The sequence below is a fragment of the Gobius niger genome (assembly GCF_951799975.1).
Source record: "Gobius niger genome assembly, chromosome: 23".
Lineage (NCBI taxonomy): Eukaryota > Metazoa > Chordata > Actinopteri > Gobiiformes > Gobiidae > Gobius > Gobius niger.
This window is the reverse complement of record NC_136874.1, coordinates 8,380,153-8,400,379: the sequence shown is the minus strand read 5'-3', so window position 1 is coordinate 8,400,379 and position 20,227 is coordinate 8,380,153. Positions and strand designations below refer to the sequence as shown.

The 20,227-nt window shown below is 40.6% G+C and overlaps 1 protein-coding gene across 1 annotated transcript in view; it reads left to right on the top strand.

Moving 5' to 3' along the window:
• Positions 1-8,103: 8,103 nt before the first annotated feature.
• The window catches only part of slitrk6 (SLIT and NTRK-like family, member 6), a 29,460-nt gene continuing 17,336 nt past the window's right edge, over positions 8,104-20,227 (top strand). The window contains exon 1 of the mRNA XM_079581878.1: positions 8,104-8,216. The gene's annotated coding sequence lies outside the window, so the exon portion shown is untranslated. The remainder of the gene's footprint in view (positions 8,217-20,227) is intronic.

Here is a 20,227-nt window from a genome sequence, read left to right as displayed (position 1 = left end):
AAGGGTTTGCATACTTTTTTCCTCCCACTGTACTCCTCTTCAGCTCGGAGACACCATGGTGCCATCCATCTTCAAGAGATGATGGACGAAACATGTGCACAAAGTCCAAGGTATTCCTCTGTGTTTCCAAGAAGAGGAATTAATTTTTGACGTCTTAATTAAAACTTGTATTTATTAATCTAAATCAAAGAGTAAAGAATAGACACTTTCATTAGTTAAATGCACAGCTAACAAAAAGGACCATTTTGAGTCGAGGTCTGTCTTCACATCTTCCTTTAAAGCAGTACTAAGTAACTCTTGCCCCTAGAGGCTATAAGCGCAACTGCAGGTGTCGTAGCAAGTTGCGTTTTTTTTTTTACTTATTAATTGCCTTGGAGAGTAAATACTACGCTGACAGAAAAGGCGAAGGGAGAGAGGGATATTGTACAACCAATTATACAATGGAAATCATTTTTTTTCACTCAAACTTGGCTGTAAATACTGTTTAAAGTGACACTAGCCCGCAGTTAGCTTTGCCCGTTAGCCTGTTAGCTTCTTCTTCTTGATTCTATTAGTGTGTATTGGTTGCTCCGGTCCGGTGGCAGTCAAGTTGCAAACATGGTTTTAAGAGACCAGGGGGAGATGAAAGACCCTCCGATCATCCCATAAACACTTGTATTACCCCCACAGGGACCACGAAAAGGATTCATTAAGGTACACACGTTACTTAGTACTGCTTTAAGACTATAGGGTCAGATTTCCACTTCCGAGATCTGCCACAGCGAGTCCACAACAAGCAACACTGCCATTACTGCTGTTGTGTGACGTCATGTGGCGCGTTCCATTCAATAAAACCATCTCCACATTCGCTGCCAAGTTGGGAGGCAGCCTGCACTCCAGTTTGACCATTTCCACTCCCATTAAAAGCAATTGGAAAGCCCACTTCGCCTGAACAGATGTGAAGATGACATGTTGGCAATTTTCCCGACCTGGTTTGACGGAAATATTACTGTTTCCGAAAGCGCAATGAGTCACCATCAGGTCTAAAACAATCATTATCTCAAAAGGTTAAACGACTGTCATTGTTCAAAGATATTTGTAAAAAGGCTTAATATAAGAGTACGAAAGAGCAAGGATTTCTTGTTGTTTACAGTATATCCACCTTTCTAATCATTATCAGCTAGAATAACATACACAAACAGAGTTGACTTTTAATATTTGTCCGGAAATTGCATGTGACAAATGATTAACCTGTTGCTAGGTGTCCGCTTGACGGCACTTTGGGAAAACTCATTTATTAAGCAAACAGTAAACAGATTGCGTCGACGGTGCGCTGATAAAAATCGCCCAGCAATCATTGTCCTCGGATAAAGGTTCCCGTCCGGCAAACAATCAAACCCAGACGCAGATTCAATCGCCGTCATTTTTCCAAGCATCCGAAAGATAGGTCATAAAGCGCGCGGAGATTTATAATAATAACTTGTAAGCGATTCTAGAACTGCCAGAGATTGTCTCCCAAGAGCGAATCGGACTTCGAGATTGACATTGAGAAGTTATAAATATGCATTGCTTCTTTTTGGGATCCTAATGTCGGCACTAAAATAAAAAACAGTCATATTTTTAGATTTCTGATTTGGTGCATTGTTTCATCTCTTCCTGTCGTGACTTGTGTGTTATGGAAAGGCGTAGAAATCCCATTTTAAGGAAGCGGTGTTGCCTCGGTGGTTTGTGTCTATCTGGGTCTAGGTCAGATGGAGATTCCCGATGCGCCACAGGGGGAGGTAAATCTGCGCTAATACTGTGACAAAGTGAACTTGGCTCGGAGCCGGAGACGTATAAAGAGGGAAACATGAGGAACACATGTGTGGGTCATCTGAAAGTGATCCGGCTTTGAGCTGCGAGGATTACGGGAGGATGGTTTTTCAAAAGGCCGGACCAGGTGCAGGCACATGTGTGGGAGCTAGCTGCTGCACGGGCGGAAGGGTGAGGCGGCTGCAGTTAGGAAGAACCTCTTACCACCCACCTTCTGTGAGGGCGTTTTCGACAGTTCGGCTTTACCCAAATGTAGAAGCTTCTGGACTGGAGCTTAGAGCCTATATGGGCCAGTGCAACGCCTCATTTGAAGACCTACAAAGCGGATCTAAACGGCTCTTTTTCCTTGTGTTATTGCCGTGTTGTCATCACTTTTTTCACTTTCTTGTTCATCACATTGTTGGCACTTTTTTGTTGCTTTTGGTTGGCTTTTTTATTGCGTTTTTGTTCCATTTTTGCCACATTTTGCATTGAGTTTGTGCCACCTTTTTATTGAGTTTTTGCTACTTTTTTATTGAGTTTTTGGACACATTTTTATTGAGTTTGTGCCACATTTTTATTGAGTTTTTGCTACTTTTTTATTGAGTTTTTGTCACTTTTTTATTGAGTTTGTGCCACATTTTTATTGAGTTTGTGCCACGTTTTTATTGAGTTTTTGCTACTTTTTTATTGAGTTTTAGCCTAATTTTTATTGAGTTTTTGCCACTTTTTTATTGAGTTTTTGCCACTTTTTTATTGAGTTTTTGTCACTTTTTTATTGAGTTTGTGCCACATTTTTATTGAGTTTGTGCCACATTTTTATTGAGTTTTTGCTACTTTTTTATTGAGTTTTAGCCTAATTTTTATTGAGTTTTTGCCACTTTTTTATTGAGTTTTAGCCTAATTTTTATTGAGTTTTTGCCACTTTTTTATTGAGTTTTTGCTACTTTTTTATTGAGTTTTAGCCTAATTTTTATTGAGTTTTTGCCACTTTTTTATTGAGTTTTTGCTACTTTTTTATTGAGTTTTAGCCTAATTTTTATTGAGTTTTTGCCTAATTTTTATTGAGTTTTTTATTGAGTTTTTGCTACTTTTTTATTGAGTTTTAGCCTAATTTTTATTGAGTTTTTGCCTAATTTTTATTGAGTTTTTGCCTAATTTTTATTGAGTTTTTGCCACATTTTTATTGAGTTTTTGCTACTTTTTTATTGAGTTTTAGCCTAATTTTTATTGAGTTTTTGCCACTTTTTTATTGAGTTTTAGCCTAATTTTTATTGAGTTTTTGCCACTTTTTTATTGAGTTTTTGCTACTTTTTTATTGAGTTTTAGCCTAATTTTTATTGAGTTTTTGCCACTTTTTTATTGAGTTTTTGCTACTTTTTTATTGAGTTTTAGCCTAATTTTTATTGAGTTTTTGCCTAATTTTTATTGAGTTTTTTATTGAGTTTTTGCTACTTTTTTATTGAGTTTTAGCCTAATTTTTATTGAGTTTTTGCCTAATTTTTATTGAGTTTTTGCCTAATTTTTATTGAGTTTTTGACACATTTTTATTGAGTTTTTGACACTTTGTTTTGCACATTCATCACGTTTTTGTCACTTTTGGGTTGTGTTTTTGTCACATTTCTGTTGCTTTTTGTCAATTGTTGGTTTGTGGGGGGTTTGTCAATTTTTTGTACTTTTTTGTAGAGTTTTAATCACATTTTTGTTGCTCTTTCATGGTTTGTCATCACTTTTGTGTTTTCTTCGTGTTTTTGTCGCTATTTTGATGCTTTTTGTTTCAAGAAGCGTTTTGAATAATGGAAAATGGAGAAAATGTGCTTGATTTCAGTGGAGGTTAAGAGGTTGAACATAAGTGTGTGTTTGATACCCAGAAATAACATTATAACATGTATGTTATATTATGTTTTAAGTTACATACAAATTCTTAATGGGAAGTATTGGATCTCATTTTAAGCATGCTTTACATGCTGACGGTGAATTGACGGGTTCACAAGCCAGACTGGCATTTCCCTGTGGTTCTGACTCTGGCAATGGAATATTTTATCCCCAGAACAAGAAATCATCCGAGATTTATGTGCTGCCATACTAATTCTCCTTGTCTTTTCACCCGGAGGAAAAAAAGTGCCCGGATGTTGCTCCCGTCTAGAATTGAGTCGGTGGGCAGCGTAAAATTCCATGGTGGTAACTATGGTAACAGTCAAAATTAGTCTTTTTAAGGCTCAAATCATGTTTTTTGTTATTATTTGGACGATCCAGTTGAAAAAACGAAACAAATTGGGTCAGAAAATAGTTTAATGTTTATGTTTTCAGATAAGTCAATATCCATGCATTGTATCATGATCAATACAGGATTCTTCAATACATAAGGATTGTTTCATAACTCCTTGGGCCTGTCTAGTTTCTCCTGTTGTGCTAAGGCTGTCTGCATAATGCAAAGGGAAGCCCATTTTAGCTGTAGTGTATTTTTGAATCTTGAATGGAGAGCAAGGTAGCCCCGTAGCAAAAGTGTCACTTGATTCATAACTGATTCAATAGCCTTTTATTGTGGCTCGCTGTGCATTGTCCAAATTCCACCCGACACGCAGTGTCCCACTGAATGAAGCAATTCGGATACAAAAACCCAACTCTCTTTGTATGAACTGGTGTGATAGACGAAGGTGGTAATGTAATAGTCAGAACAGTTTGTATGGTGATTTGTACAAAAAATTTAAAAAAAAGAGACATTTTGTTCTTTCGCTCTTTTTTTCCACATCAGGGGCTGCTCCACATAATCAGGCCTGGCTGAATTCCATGTAATACAATTATCTTTTAAGTCCAGCTTTTACACATGGGTTGCTAATGCCTTGCTTTTTCCTGGCTTTATTTTTTCTTTTTAGCCCCACCTGGCCCTTTTCTACCCATGTTTTTTTTTCTTCTCTTGTGTGGAGAGCAGAACTCGAACTAATGCAGAATGGTGTTCAACGTCGAATGGTATCTCCCTTTTGCAGATGGGCCAAAGTCGCTTTCTTCTTCTTTTTTTATTAAAAAAAAAAAATTTATTCATGACTCTCGACCTTTGTAAACAGCAGTCCAGGCTATACTTGTATTCAAGAGACATATAGCATCCTAACTGTAAAAGTCGTTTGTTCTTTTATGGCAGTAAAATAGTGCCACAGCCCCACAAGGAAACGTCCTGACTCTTCAATACTCTATGGGGGTCGTTTATAAAAAAAAAAAAAAGAGTGGTGCGCACTGAATGGGTGCTGCTGCCGGATGCTCTCTCATCGAATGCAATTTCTCCATCTGTGAGATCAATAAAGTATTATCTTATCTTATCTTATCAAGACGGGTGCTAAATATCAGGGGAAGCTGAAAAAAAACATTTTGTGGCAATGTTGTACGCAATTTACCTTTTGAAATGACCTGTATTACTGTATAAGAGCTCCAAATCTGGTATGTAAATGAAGCTTAAAGGGGCTAGATGCAAGTTTGTCATTGTATACTCACTACTGCCACCTCAGGTCATATGTGTAACTGCAGCTTCTATATTAAGCTTGTGCATGACGGCACTTCGGACCCGAATGAACACCTTTTTGGGTGACAGAGCAGGATTTTAGAGGCAGTTGTGGTGAACAGGTCTGAGCTCATTCTATACATTAGGACATGGCTGGAACATGTAGGGTGAGGAAAATACATAATTTTAACATTTTTAAACTCACAGTCCCTTTAAATTCAACCTGAAAGACCTACCGGCAGCACTTCATTCACCGCCTCATCTCCGGCTGCACCTCACCAATCATCCAATCATCGCCTCATCTGAAGCCGCACCTCCGTGACAGCCCATCACAATCCTGCTTCAACCCATCATCGCTCTGGATTCCCCTCTCAACCCCCGACACGAACCGAGCTCATTTCCTCCAGTTTGGCATTACCCAAACCCTAAAAAGTTCTTGAAAAAAAAAAAAAAACAAGACATAAACAAGGATGAAAACACAACAAAAAAGTATTTAAAAAAAGCACAGAGCATACAAAAGCACAGCAAAAGCAAAAGAAAGAAAAGAAAAAGAAAGAAAAAGTAACGAAAAATTCAATCAGGCGAAAAAGTGACAATAACGCGGTAACAATTCAAGAATTAATTTTGCAGACAAATAACACTGGCCTCTCAAGTCAAGAAGCTTCGGGATTTAGGTCAAGCTGAACTGGAGAAAGTGCATTCGGTTAAGTTTCCTTCGTTCACTGCCTCGGTCGTTTCCCAGCACGTGCTGCGACCCTCCTCCGCCCCTCCTCCACCTTGGCCTCACCTCCACTCCGCTCATCAAGGCTCGTCGTCCACTGGCCTCAGACCTCATCTTCTATCACCACCAGTGTCCAGACTCCGGGGTGGAAGACTCTCCTACATTCATTCATCACACCGGAAGAGGAACACGGACTAAATATGAAGGATTCCAGAAAAATGCAGCACTCCAGGAATGTCTTTTGATGAGGATTTTTCGCAATTCATCTAAACAGTTTCAAATACAGTAAAGGTATTTGAACATCCCCAAATACCAAAAGATTTGTCTCACTTTAAACAGTTTAAATCATAAAGCAAATTACACCTATTATTGATTTTGTTGCAACTAATTACCACAAACTATCATTAAAAGGACGTATCCATGGCAACAGTATCATTAGACGTACGCTGCACCTTGTACGGCCACATTTATCATCTTGTTTCACTCATGTTATTGCCCGCTGACAGTTACACAGTGCCTGCGGTTCACCGTCCTGACCTCATGTCTTGTAAATATCAGCTCGAACCGTGCATACTGATGAGTTCTAATATGCCGGGGGGTCAAAGTTCACGCAGAGCCAGAGCCCGCCACACACTGGCTCTTTATGTGTCCGGCTCAAGGACGAGTGGACCATAGCTTACAGTGAGATGGATGACGTGCTTTTTTGACCCATTCCGTATATAGGCTTGTCAGTGGACTTTGCGCTGCTTTGTCCACGCCCTCAACGTGATTCACGACATACTTTGGCCACGAGGTGTTTTTTGAAATCTTGTAAATTGATGGTGATTGGTTATTATTCACTGTGTGTCCAGGAGCTCAATCAGGGAGGGAGTTTATTGCATTTGAGGCTTACCAGCTGAAGTGAACGACAAAGGAGTCAGGAAGTAAAGCTGTATTCTTCTTTGTTTTCAAAATAAAACAGCTTTCGTGAAGTTGTGCATGTTTGTATAGCTAAATATGTTTGCCTTTCTGACAAGCACATTTTTGCCTAAAAATAATAATTATTTTGAATATTAGCCTCACTAAAACAATGTCTGTTGATTATACAGTTCTAATGCTCAACAACTTCAAATGTTGTGTCCTTCACTGCCTTTAGCTCAGCTATCAAGAGGCAACACCATGTGTTTAAAAAATGGAAAATGTCAAGTAAACAAATCATTACATAAAAAAAGCAGCTTTGAGTGGCTACAATTGTTGCAATTGTATAATATTAATATATTTTATGTGTAATGCACATTTGACAGTTATGAAAAAAGAAAAAAAAAAAACATTATCAGAGATTGCATTATAGTATGCCAATAAAAAGCCTAATATATCTACCAGATTTTCAAGTAACTATATATAGATAAATCGTAGGAGTGAGCTCAACTATATCCATGATTCATTCAAGTTTTGGACTCTTTAATCAAGTCCCCCCAAAAAAAGAGAGAAAAAACAAAGGATCTCCCTTATGTAAAAGCTACTCATATTCCAGCCGAAAACATGAAGCAATGAATAAAAAATGACAAGCGAAACGGAATAGTTCATGTTTTGGCACTTTCTATTCGTGCGTTCATCCATTACGCTTTATCTTAAAAGGGAAATCAACGACACAGTAGCACTTTCATGCTTTTACTTTGAAATGCACACGGAAACCCGCTCGTCCAACCCTCGCCCAGCTTGAAGGCGCTTCCTTTACCCCTCTGTCGTCCACCTCTCCAGCATGCAAATTACGCAGTCAGTCCAATATAGCGCAGATTGGTTAACAACTCACAGCGCGCGTTGGGAGCGCAAGGAGACGGACACGTTGCGCACCGGCTGCCATCACAACCAGAGGACTATAAACACAACTACTTTTTTTTTTGGTCTTCTGTCACTTCTATCACATTGTTTTTTCTTGCTCTTATGAGGAAAAGAAGCGCAAGTCAGCAGCAGCAGCAGCAGCGGCAGCGGCGGCGGCACCATCCCGGGACTGGACTGTAGACGTCTTTACGCAGCGGAATAATTAGCAGCCCGTTGAGGTCCGCGGCTGTGAGGACAAGCGAGGGGGCCAGAACAAGAGAGATCTGGCCAAGTTTGTGCCTGGGACTGCACGATTTTCTTTTTTTTAATTTGTATTATTATCAATGAGACCAGCCATTCCGCGCTCACCATGGACCGTGTACAGTAGCCCATCTTATTGGGGGGACTTCGATTCTGCACCAGTTTGAGTTGGTAAGTCACGCTTTGACACTTCACTCTCGTTTCTCCCGTTTCTCCCCTCGTCCCCGTGAAGGTAAACAACTTGGACTTTTTTTTAACTATAGGGTTCCCAGTTAGGAATCCATGTCAGTCGTGCGCGAGACGTGTTCCAACTGGCTCCTTGTCTTCCGTGGAGGTATTTTTGTGTGTGACTTTCTGCGACCACTTGACGAGAATAACTCCATTGAACGAGACGCGTAAAAGGAGCGTATGTTTTTTTTTTTTTTTTTTTTTTTGACAGTGCGGGAACAGAAGGGGCGCTTTCCCCCACCCCCCTCCTAAGGGGGGGCTACATTACCTCGAGCCCACCTGGCCGTCTGCCACTCGGAGTTACAGTATCCCGCGGCGACCTGGGTGAGCGCGGCTGTATTCTATCCCAGCTTGTGTGTTTTTTTTTTTGTTTTTTTACGGCCGCTGTAATCGCGGTAACGTCTTGATTGCCCGCAGCGTGCCAGTGATTATTGTCACGCTGATTTATTAGGAATATGGCTACCAAGAGTTTGGGAATGCAGGGTAAAGCTTTTGTTGTCCCCATGGTTCAGAAGAAGGAGGGAAGACGGTGCCTTTTGCATCGTGGAGGACAAACACAAATGGTCTTTCGTTTTGTTGGCAGTACCAGCTCAAACAATTACATTTGAAACCGGGGCATTGTTCTGGCAGCATCACTCCCATTCAATTGTGGCTGCAAAGTAATTAAGGAAGTGGTCACTAATTAGTCCGGCGTTGTCTCGTGCTCAAATGAGTTTTGTATCTCTAATTTTGAGCTTGGGTGAATTTGCTGAGAGGCATTAAGGCCACTGCCGTATTACCGTCCACGTCCCCATCACGTATGTGTATTACTCAAACTGTTAGTGGATTTTGAAGTGCTACTAATACGGGATCATGGGTATATGGACCCCTGCCAAGGCTCTGGCCCATGTCTCTAAAAGGACCAGATAGAAATGATCACATCACTGGTTTATCGTGATGCCCCAAAATGCCATTTGTTCATCATTTATCATTCTGCTTTACATTTTCTGAAACTCCGTTGGTGCTATGTCTTGTTTTCCAGCTTAAACTTAGAGGCAGGGACGGTGGCACATTGCGAAAACTTTACAGAGAAGCAGTACTTTTGCCTGAAGAAAAAAAAAAAGCCAAACAATTCTCCCCGCAGACATGTCAGACAGCGCACTGTAAGTCGGCAAAAGTAGAACTCAAAGAATATTGAATATTGTCCAAAAAAAAAAAAAAAAGTGCTCGAAGAAGGGGCATGAGACTTGAACTTTGTCTTCCGAGTGGGTGGAAAATCATAATTATTATTTTTTTTCAAGGCCCTCTCTGCAAGATACGTGGGCGGCGGGATGTAGATCGTATAAGGCACGCTGCATCCCTTCCCAATCGCGAAGAAAGGGCTATAGCTTGAGCTTGGAAGGGTTGGGGGAATCCTCGGCTAGAGAGTAGGTAGGGGGTGCTAATCAGCTTTACAATCCAAATGCAGCGAGTGTAGGATTGGCATGGTTCACCGTGTGTTCCAGTTCTGAGAAGTTCATTTTGCGGCCATTCTTTTCAAGATTTTGTGCCAGAATCTGTGAGGAGTAGCAAAGAAAAGGACAAGTGGTGCAGCAGATTATAGGCCAGGTGTGAAACCTGTTTGTTTTCCTGTTTGCTGTTGTTTCTAGTCAGAGTTAACCACAGTTCATCATAGGGCTGGGCGATATGATGATGCAAATGTGAATCGTGATCTGATCTCCATGATGATCTGCTTACATGGTTCGTGATTCTGTTGTTTTTTTAATGTTTTTAACGCAGCTCTGAGCTTAAACGGACACTTCTCTTCACTCTCTACGCTTCTACTGTCAGGATTAGACCAGAACTAAACCAGGTGGAAACTAGGTCCAAACCATGTCTAACATTGGACAATAGCATGGACTGAATCTGGTTTAAACCCGGGACTTAACCAAGACGTAAACCCGGGTAAAGCAGAGATCGAAATCATCAAGGTCTAACGCAGGACCAAACTAGATAGCACTAAACCAGGGGCAGAAGGAAACGAGGATTACCCTGGACTAAACCAGGTCTAAACCCAAGGACTCAATCAGAACTAAACCAGGAGAAAACTAGGTCTAAACCATGTCTAACATTGGACAATAGCATGGACTGAATCTGGTTTAAACCCGGGACTATCATCAATGTCTAAACCAGGACCAAAACCAGGTCTCAATCAGGACTCAATCAGAGCTAAACCAGGAGAAAACTAGGTCTAAACCATGTCTAACATTGGACAATAGCATGGACTGAATCTGGTTTAAACCCGGGACTATCATCAATGTCTAAACCAGGACCAAAACCAGGTCTCAATCAGGACTCAATCAGAGCTAAACCAGGAGAAAACTAGGTCTAAACCATGTCTAACATTGGACAATAGCATGGACTGAATCTGGTTTAAACCCGGGACTTAACCAAGACGTAAACCCGGTTAAAGCAGAGATCGAAATCATCAAGGTCTAACGCAGGACCAAACTAGAAAGCACTAAATGCAGGGGCAGAAGGAAACGAGGATTACCCTGGACTAAACCAGGTCTAAACCCAAGGACTCAATCAGAGCTAAACCAGGAGAAAACTAGGTCTAATCCATATCTAACATTGGACAATACCATGGACTGAATCTGGTTTAAACCCGGGACTATCGTCAATGTCTAAACCAGGACCAAAACCAGGTCTCAATCAGGACTCAATCAGAGCTAAACCAGGTGAAAACTAGGTCTAAACCATGTCTAACATTGGACAATAGCATGGACTGAATCTGGTTTAAACCGGGACTAAACCAAGACGTAAACGAGACTAAAGCAGAGACTGAAATCATCAAGGTCTAAACCAGGACCAAACTGGAAAGCTCTAAACCAGGAGCAGAAGGAAACGAGGATTACCCTGGACTAAACCAGATCTATAAAATAAACCCAAGGACTCAAACAGAAATCAACCAAGAGAAAACTGGGTCTGAACCTGGACAATATCAAAGACTGATTCAGGATTGAACCCGGACTAAAACATGATGTCAAAACTATGTCAGGACTGAAACCCGGTCTAAAACGGTTTCAGTCCTTATACAAGACTATACCAGGACAAGCATATCTAAACCCAAGATGAAGTAAATGGATTTAGTCGCCTTTTAAAAGACAATACACACATGAATTGTGAGAAAATCAAAATCATGATGCGATATCGTCCAGCCCTGGTCCATTATGATGATATTCTGTGCCCCGGTTCAGTTCCACGTACGATTTTGAATACTGGCTCTGCTTTATTTGAAGGATAACGTAACATACTCTTTGACAGGGTGATGAAACATGCAACAGAATATCGTTGAACTAAACTAATCATGTTCGATAATCAAGTACCTTTATCGTCTTCCCTTGCCCCCCGCTTCTGCAATCTGACGTGCCGATGTTTGCATGACTCCCGAGCAGCACCGAAAGCTATCATTCACAGAAGTTCTATCAATAATGCTACATCATTTGCTCACTGGGCTTTGAAACCGTAATCATTTCTACTGGGCTGCTCCTCAGACGCGGTTATTTCCCCCCCATTCCAGCTAATCTTTGGGACAAAATAGATTCTGTGCTTATGGATCTTTACATTTCTCCGCCATTGATCGGCCGGCATTAATCTAGGGCCTCTCAAATGATTTTAGACTGGGGCCAGAGCTCAAGAGCGTAATGTGGACAAGCTTAACCTCAGGCTTTGTGGAAACTATCGACAGAAAAAGTCCAATAAGAAAGTCCACTGCCCACCACCCCCCCCCAAGCGCCTTCTTTCTTTTACACAACACTTAATAGACGCGCTGAGAAGGACTCTTACAGTGAGAAGCCATTATCTACCGAGTGCTACTTTTGTGATAAACGACACAGCAGGTAAATACGGGCGGCAGTAATAAGCTCTTCTTTGCAGAAACTTGAAAAAAACCTTCATAGGAATAAAGATTAAAAGTTCGGCCTGTGTGAACCCATCGCTTACAGTATATTTTTGGAGAAGAGTTAGATAATTCCGCGAAAAACAAGACTTAGCAGGAGAACAAGTATGAACTTTTCGTGAGAGTTTGCAAGGACAACGCAAGGAGAGCTTGGGAAATTTGGAACAAAGAATTTTGCTAGTGTCCTTAGCTTTCAGATGAACACCTATCAATTGTGTATATGACTGGGCTGTACGCTCATGAAAACTTGATTTTCTACAATTTGGAAAGTACATAAAGTCAGAACGTGGGGCGGCATCGATCTGCGAACCTTGTCCTCCTCGAGTGTCTTTTATGCGACTTTGAACCCCGCCGAAAGACCATGTCTAAACAGCGGTCCTATAATAGCGCCTTGCCCCTGCGTCCGGCTGCATCCCTGTTAATTGCTCGTGAAGGGTCTTGTTGAGTGAAGATGGAGCAGGTCATCTCCAGGCCCGTGTCGCGCTCCAGTCCTCAGACACTCAATTAGCTGGCGGCACCTGATTAAAACCAGGGGCTTAAATGAAGGAGACCGAAGAAAACACGATTAGAACGAGTGGAGTGTGGATAGGAAGCAGCCGTAATCACATTTAGCAACATTAAAGGCTTGTTTAACTGGATTTGGCGGATTTCTCTTCAAATGGCAACTAGGCCTGTCACGATGATTACCACATCCACTTGTCGATTAATTAAAGACAGATGAACAGTGTGATATTCTTGTTTTTGGTTGAGATACGATCGGTTACGCTTAATAACAGAAGTTCACTGACCTTTTTGCCCTTTAGAATAACACATTTGTCAAAGTTACGTCTAAGAGATGATGTTATGACACCTGCTGAGTGAGTTTCTACACGCTGGCTGCCTGACAAGTGACAGTGTCTTGATATTTATCTTGTGGATGAATGATGTGAGGAAAGAGGAGTTGATTTGGCGAGACGTTTTATGCTCTCAGAAGATGCACTTCCTCCCGTGCGCAGGTGAGAAGTGTGCGTTATCCCCGTGCCTTCCAGATCAGCCGCCTGAATTAGATGTGACAGTCATCGACATCCGGATTGACCGGGTTCCACAACGGCAGAGTGGTTAGCATTCCCAAACAGAAGCTTGTTACCATTGTACACTGTTGTGGTCTAGAGTAACTTGAGTAATCTTTGGATCTTTACCGAGCTGCAGAATTTCTTTCTTTGTTTATAATAATAATAATAATGCATTTGTTTTATGTAGCGCTTTTCTGGACACTCAAAGACGCTTTACATTGCACTATTCGTTCACTCCGTACTCGGTGGTGGTAAGCTACTATTGTGGCCACAGCTGCCCTGGGGTAGACTGACGGAAGCGAGGCAACCAGTCTGCGCCATCGGCCCCTCTGACCACCAACAACCACTCACTCACTACATTCGCTAGGCTTCCTAAACGGTCTCCCATCCAAGTCCTGCCTGGCCCTTCCCTGCTTAGCTTCCAAGGTCTCACGAGATTGGGCAGAGCAAAGGCGGGATGGTTTACTCTTTATTGAAACAGCTGCACAGCGAAGGGGAGCAATACCCCTCATTGATGCAACACTCAAGAAGCCAGAATACAATCACTGATTTCTTCTTCTTCTTTAACCTCTTACCCCCCACTTTAACCGAGCACATTTTCCCAAGTCTAAAAGCTTCTCGACTTGGTCTGCCATTTGAAAGCTAAGACCTGCAGAACTGATTGTGACTTTTTCAGAGCTTTTTTTCAACGCTTTTTCACTGCATTTTTGGTCACTCTTTTCGGTCACTTTTTCGTCATTATTTAGCCCATGTTTTTGTCCCTTTTTTATTGTGCTATTGTTGCTTTTCTGGCACGTTTCTGTTGCTTTTTTTTTTTGCGTTTTCATCCTCTTTTCCGTCTATGACACTTCTTTGAGATTTGGGTAAAGCCAAACTGGAGAAAACGCGCTCGGTTAGAGAGGTGAAGGTTTACATCTTTTGCTAATAGACTAAAACTAAAATTCCTCGTAACTTGCTTTCAGAAGTTCAGTTTTAATCAAAATTCTCCTCATTTAGTTCCATTTTAGCCTTGTGTTCATCATGATTTGACACAGCTTGATACAAAGAGCTCACTACTTTTGTAATCAATTAAATGAAACATACTGTGTTGAAATGGTTCAGTAAAACATTGCAATAATATTCAAGGCAGTTTTCAAATATTTCTCATTGTGCAGCCCTGATATACGCCCTCAAAGGGATCCTCTGACAGTTCAAACTTCAGAGAGGCTCTGAATCACCACATAACCCTCTCTGCAAATTGCATGACGCTAAATTGTCACATTACCCACGCCTAATATTCACCCACTCCTGAGATTTCTACACTAAAATGTCGATTTACTGAAAGATTATGTAGACCAGGGGCGCCCAAACGTTTTGTCTCTGAGGGGCCAAAATGAAAAAGTGCCTGTGAGTCGCAGGCCAAACACGGTGATGTCAGGCACGAAACATATATAACTGCAAATAATAATAGTTACTTTATTTTATTTACTTTGTATTTTTTCGATAGCCAACATTTGCATTTAATTCTATCCATGCAAATAACAAGCTATGTTAAAACAAGTGGTAACTATGGCAAAAGCCTAGTTTTAGTAGAACAAAATCAACAATTGTAGCAATATAGTGCAAAATGTACAAAAAAAACACAAAAATAAACACCTGTATCTGCAGCACTTACAGTGACTTTACCTCATTCATTTGTTAACTCAAAGAAAATGCCACATTAGGTTATTTTGAAAGTGTCAGTTGAGCATCCATCCATTCATTCATTTTTTTTACATGTACTGTTGTTGATTGAAGTTGGAAGACTGTGAAAACGCTCTGTGATTGATAGGGCTGAAACGACTAATCGATTAAGCGACGACTAATCGATTACTGAAATAGTCGACTATTTTAGTAATTGATTAATCGTTTTGTGGTTCACAGAGACTCAAATAGAGCAAAAATGACGTGAAAATGTAGTATTTTTGATGAAAACCTACTTTGTTTTTCATAGTAAGGGTCTGTAGTGTTTTGTACATTGTAAATTTCATAAATATCCGTCTGTGTCTCATCCAATCAGAAGCAGAGTTAGCGCCAAGAGCCTCCAACAGACATTTACTTTAAGTTTCCGCCATCAACATGTCCTCAAGCGGCACCACTTTAGCTTTATGTGATAATTATTTTTATTTTTTTAATCCAATTTTCCTACACCATTCACAGCCAATCGATTAATCGTACAAAATATTCAATAGATTAATCGATGACAAAATAATCGTTAGTTGCAGCCCTAGTGATTGATAATACCAAGACACCACAACAGTGTTTCCATAACTTTGTGAAAGGAGTGAAACAGCGCCCCCAATTTGACGCTGGTGGTCAAAAAGTGTACTGCGCCCATATTTACCATTGAGAATGAATGGAAGAGATTTAGTATTAACCACACGTAGCGCAGAAGCAGGTCACTCTCTGGCGGGCCAACAGAATTGCTTCAGCGGGCCAGATTTGGCCCGCGGGCCCCACTTTGCGCACCCCTGATGTAGACCGCGGCGCACCAGCGAACACAACTTTCACTCATGTTAAGCCTGTGTGAACTCGTCCGGGCTTTCTCGACAAAACATGACCATCGATGTTATGTGTTACCGCAATTACTAACTTTTACTAGTCATGCTCTGAGTCACTTTCAAAGATTACTCACTCGGTGTCATGACATTTCTGACATGGAAAATCGGAAACACTTTGTTGTTGAGCGTCGGTTAATTACGTAAACTGCTTGAGGCTTTAAACATTCTTTATAGTGAGTCGTTATTTAGTATTAAGTACAGCGATCGCTTTTTGACAAGACCGAAAACTTCTGGAAAGGCTTGTCTTCTTACCCGACTGTCACTGCTATATTTATAAGCTGTGCTACATAGTGCACATTCTTTTATCCATCTCTTTTTATCTCGACGATGTTTGGAGACTTCAGCATATGTTTCTGCCTCGTGAAAAACAAGACTGCGCTGTCCGTCAAGCTCCAAAAGTCTGTCTGATACTTTCTTTCTCTTTTTTTCTCTTTTTTTGTTACAAATTTTGATGTCTCTCCACTGGGCTCCCTTGAAGAATCGGAGCTGTCTGGGAGTAGAGTTATCTCTGCCAGATTGCGTTTTACAGGTGAATAAGCGAGAAAGGCTTTAATCAGAAGAGACGGTTACACGATCTTTGTTGCCGATTTGAAGCGGAGCTCAAAAAACCTGCCGAGGCACGTTCGCTCAAGCCTTGCTGCTAATCTCCCCGCGTGCTGCTATGTTGTGTGTTTGTTTTTTTTTCTGTCCTAATTTGGCCTCAAGACACGACAAAGCATTTTATTAGTAGCTGTTAAAGTGTTCAAATCGACATAGCTTGGAAGAACAGCTCGAAACTTGAAATCGGAATTGTAAAACTGTCAGATTAGGGAACGGCAATAACACAGGTCTTCAACAGGACAAGTACTGGGAGCCTACGAAAACAAAGTAAACATAACTCCAAAATCTAGCCTATGTTACTTCTGATACAGACGGTTTGAGTGTCAGCCGATATCCGATATCATCCGATACCATGAGACTTTCTTAAAAGTAGTTGCTGTGAGTGAAAAAGTTGGTCCTCTTTTCTCCATTGTGAGATCAATAAAGTCTCATCTCCATGGTAACGTCTGTTTCTTCGCATTGCTGCGTTGTCGTCGCTTTTTTTCCCTTTTTTCCCCCCATTTTTCACACTTTTTAAGGCTATTTTTGACCCTTATTTTTTAATGACATTTTTTTGACTTTGATTTTTTTTTTGATGCTTTTTTGACTTGTTTTTTTTAATAGTTTTTATTTACCTTTTCTTTGCCCTTTTCGACTTGTCTTTGATGCTTTTTTGACCTTTTTTAATTGTTTTTTTTAATTCGTTTGATGCTTGTCGGGTTTTTTGTCATGTTTTTGTCACTTTTTTATTGCTTTTTTAGTGCATTTGTCGCTTTTTTGTTTTGTTTCTGAAGCTCTTATGTGGGGATTTCATCGCTGTTTCGTCTCATTTTTGTTGATATATTGACACTTTTTTTCAAGAAGCTTTTCAGATTTGGGTAGAGCCAAACTGGAGAAAAATGTGCTTGGTTTGGGTGGGGGTTAAAGGGACTAAACGGAGTTTAAAAATGTTAAAATTCTGTATTTTCCTCCCCCTACATGTTCTAGCCATGTCCTAATGTGTAGTATGACACTCAAAAAGGTGTTAATTCGAGTTGAATATAGAACATGCAGTTACACGTAAGACCTGAGGTGGCAGTAGTGAGCATAAATATGACCAACTTGCATCTAGTCCCTTTAAGAGGTTAATAAACTGTAATGGAAAATATTAAACACAAATAACTAGACTTTTCTTCACTGGTCTGGCTCACATTAGCATGAACAACTCACATTAATTGATCTGATCATTACAACTTCTGCATTACAAATTTGTATAAGTTAGTCTTTAACATCATTTCATAGACTAAAATACAAACACAATTTTATTTTTTTGTCTGGCTACTTTCATAATTTCTGTCCCAGCATAGATTAGTTGCCGTTAGCATTAGCTTTAGAATACTGTTCTCGCTCGCGGCGATCGAAAATACGTTTTCGGTTAAAACTAGCTCAGCGATTGAATTCTCCAGGTTCAAAATGACATACAACATGTCCATATTCACTTAGATCTAGTTGGTCAAAATTGTGTTTTTTAAAGCGGGTATCGGCTCCGAGTGCATCGCTAATTACTACATCTACCCTACGATCTGTGTGCTTGGCCCTTGGTAACATACCCAAAAGTACATTTCTAATCCCCTAAAAATATCCGGTTACTTTCTTCCTTGGGCATCTTAAACTGTGCTTCCCACGCAGGTTAAAACAGGTCAGTTCATTATCCAAGTGTCTACGGTATGCGCACTCTTATTTACCATGTACTATGCGAGTCGGAGCACGCTCGAGAAACAACTACACACTCAAACATAAACGTCTACTCTTATCGCTGGCAAATATGAAGTAATAATATAGATTTTCCCGATGACATTTATCTGTTTCTGCAGTAGAACATTTACTTTCGGGATAAACATAGAAACCACTTTGTGCCACTCGTAATGTGCGTGAATCAAAGACTATCTTTCACCTATTTATCGGCGGGATCATGAGACTGGCATCAGAATAACCCCCTCGTATTTCCACTTTGATGGTTTATTTTTTATTAGGAGGTAACAGAAGATGTATTATGTGGTGCAGTGAAACTTAAGAGAGGCACAACAGGCTTATGCTTACAAGTAATTAGGTCTAATGTCATTATATCTGCCATGAAGCGTCCGTAAACAAGGCACAGTGCTATTTTTGCCTCTTCGTTTCTTCGTGCCGTGCCATTTTTTTTTTTTGGATTATCTTCAGCGGGTTTAATAGGTTTTGTTGATTTTGCTCTCCAAACGAGCAATGATACAGAGGGAGCGGGCACATTTCTATGCAGATGTTTCCTAATGAAAGCTGCAGCGAGACAATTCGACTTTTGTGTTTTAAGCAAATGGTATGTAAAGACCCACAAAATGAAGTTGTTTTCCTGCAGCTTCTCACTTCCGCGACTGTGGCTTAGTCTGCTTTGATGTGCGTATCGATGTGGCATATTGATGTGCGTCTATTCAGGCTTGGGCCAGAGAATAGAGTGGAATGGTTTGTGATACTTGGTGATATCTTTCAATTATATATATATATTTTGAGTCTGATTCTAAAACATGCACTTTTGTATTTATTTGCAAACAAAAATCTACTTTTCATCGCTATTTTGGCGCTTATTTTCAATCAACTTTATACTCGGTTCAGGTGGGAGTTAAGAGATGAAACTAGGGCTGAATGTTATGAACAAATTTCATATCTCGATATTCATGCCAGGGATATCGATATGATACATTGCATTCTTGATCTTAGTACGAGGGACGGACCAGTTGCGAATATAAATGTTTCAAATAATGAAGTTGCAATCGAGTAAACACATTTCAACCTGAAAAGACTCAGAGACAGACTGCATTAGAACGTTTTTTTTGAAGTTGAGTCATGATTGGGGCTCAGACCCCAGTGGAAGATTGCAGTAATGATATAGTCTCGCTAACCAGACTCCGCTTCTTTACAGAAGAGGGTCTGGCAACACTCCATTGCGCGCTTTCAAAGGAAGTGACGCAGCGATATGGAGCCTACCGACCAATCAGAGCAGCTCCCTGAACGGGCGTCACGTTGTTGCGCCTTTGTTTTGTAGTTTTTCAACACAAGCAACTACTTCACGTAATGCTCCGGTATGCTTGTGTTCTTAAGTTTTTCTGACATAAACGACAGAAGTCATTTACTGAACTCCGTGTGGCAGGAGCGCCATTGTTAATGTCCGAATGACGACAACTTTCTTGTCGCTGTTTCTGTCGTCACATCCGCTATGTCCTCATTGGCTGCTATGCGCTTCGGTCGTCCCACATTAGTCCCGCCTCAAGCAGTAGCTTTTCTACAACAGGGTCGCCAGACTAGTCTCCTGTTTATTAATTAATAAACATCGGAGATTAGTCTGGATGCCAGGCTAGTAATGATCTGGAATACATGGCGTTGATAGATGATGACCAGAATCATCGGTCGACGCGATGAGCAGAGACTGATGAGGAGAGGCCAGGCGGAGGAGGGGCGGTGGAGGGTCGCAGCACAGCTGGGAAACGGCCGAGTGATTGACCGGGGAGCTTAAGCTAGGGCTGAACGATATGGACAAAATTTCATATCTTGATATTCATGCCAGGTATCACGATATAACTACGGGTTCGGTGAAAACCAAGCATTTTTCAGAAAAATAAATAAACATCTAAGTACAAAAGAGTGCAGTTTTATCGATAAGAATCTAGATATTTTATATCTTGGTTTTTCAATATTAATATTTTGAATGTTCATATCTTGATATTGATGCGATAATGATATATCATTATCGCATCATAACTCCCCTCTATAATAGAGTATAAGATTGTATATTTTTACAAATATAATAATCCACAT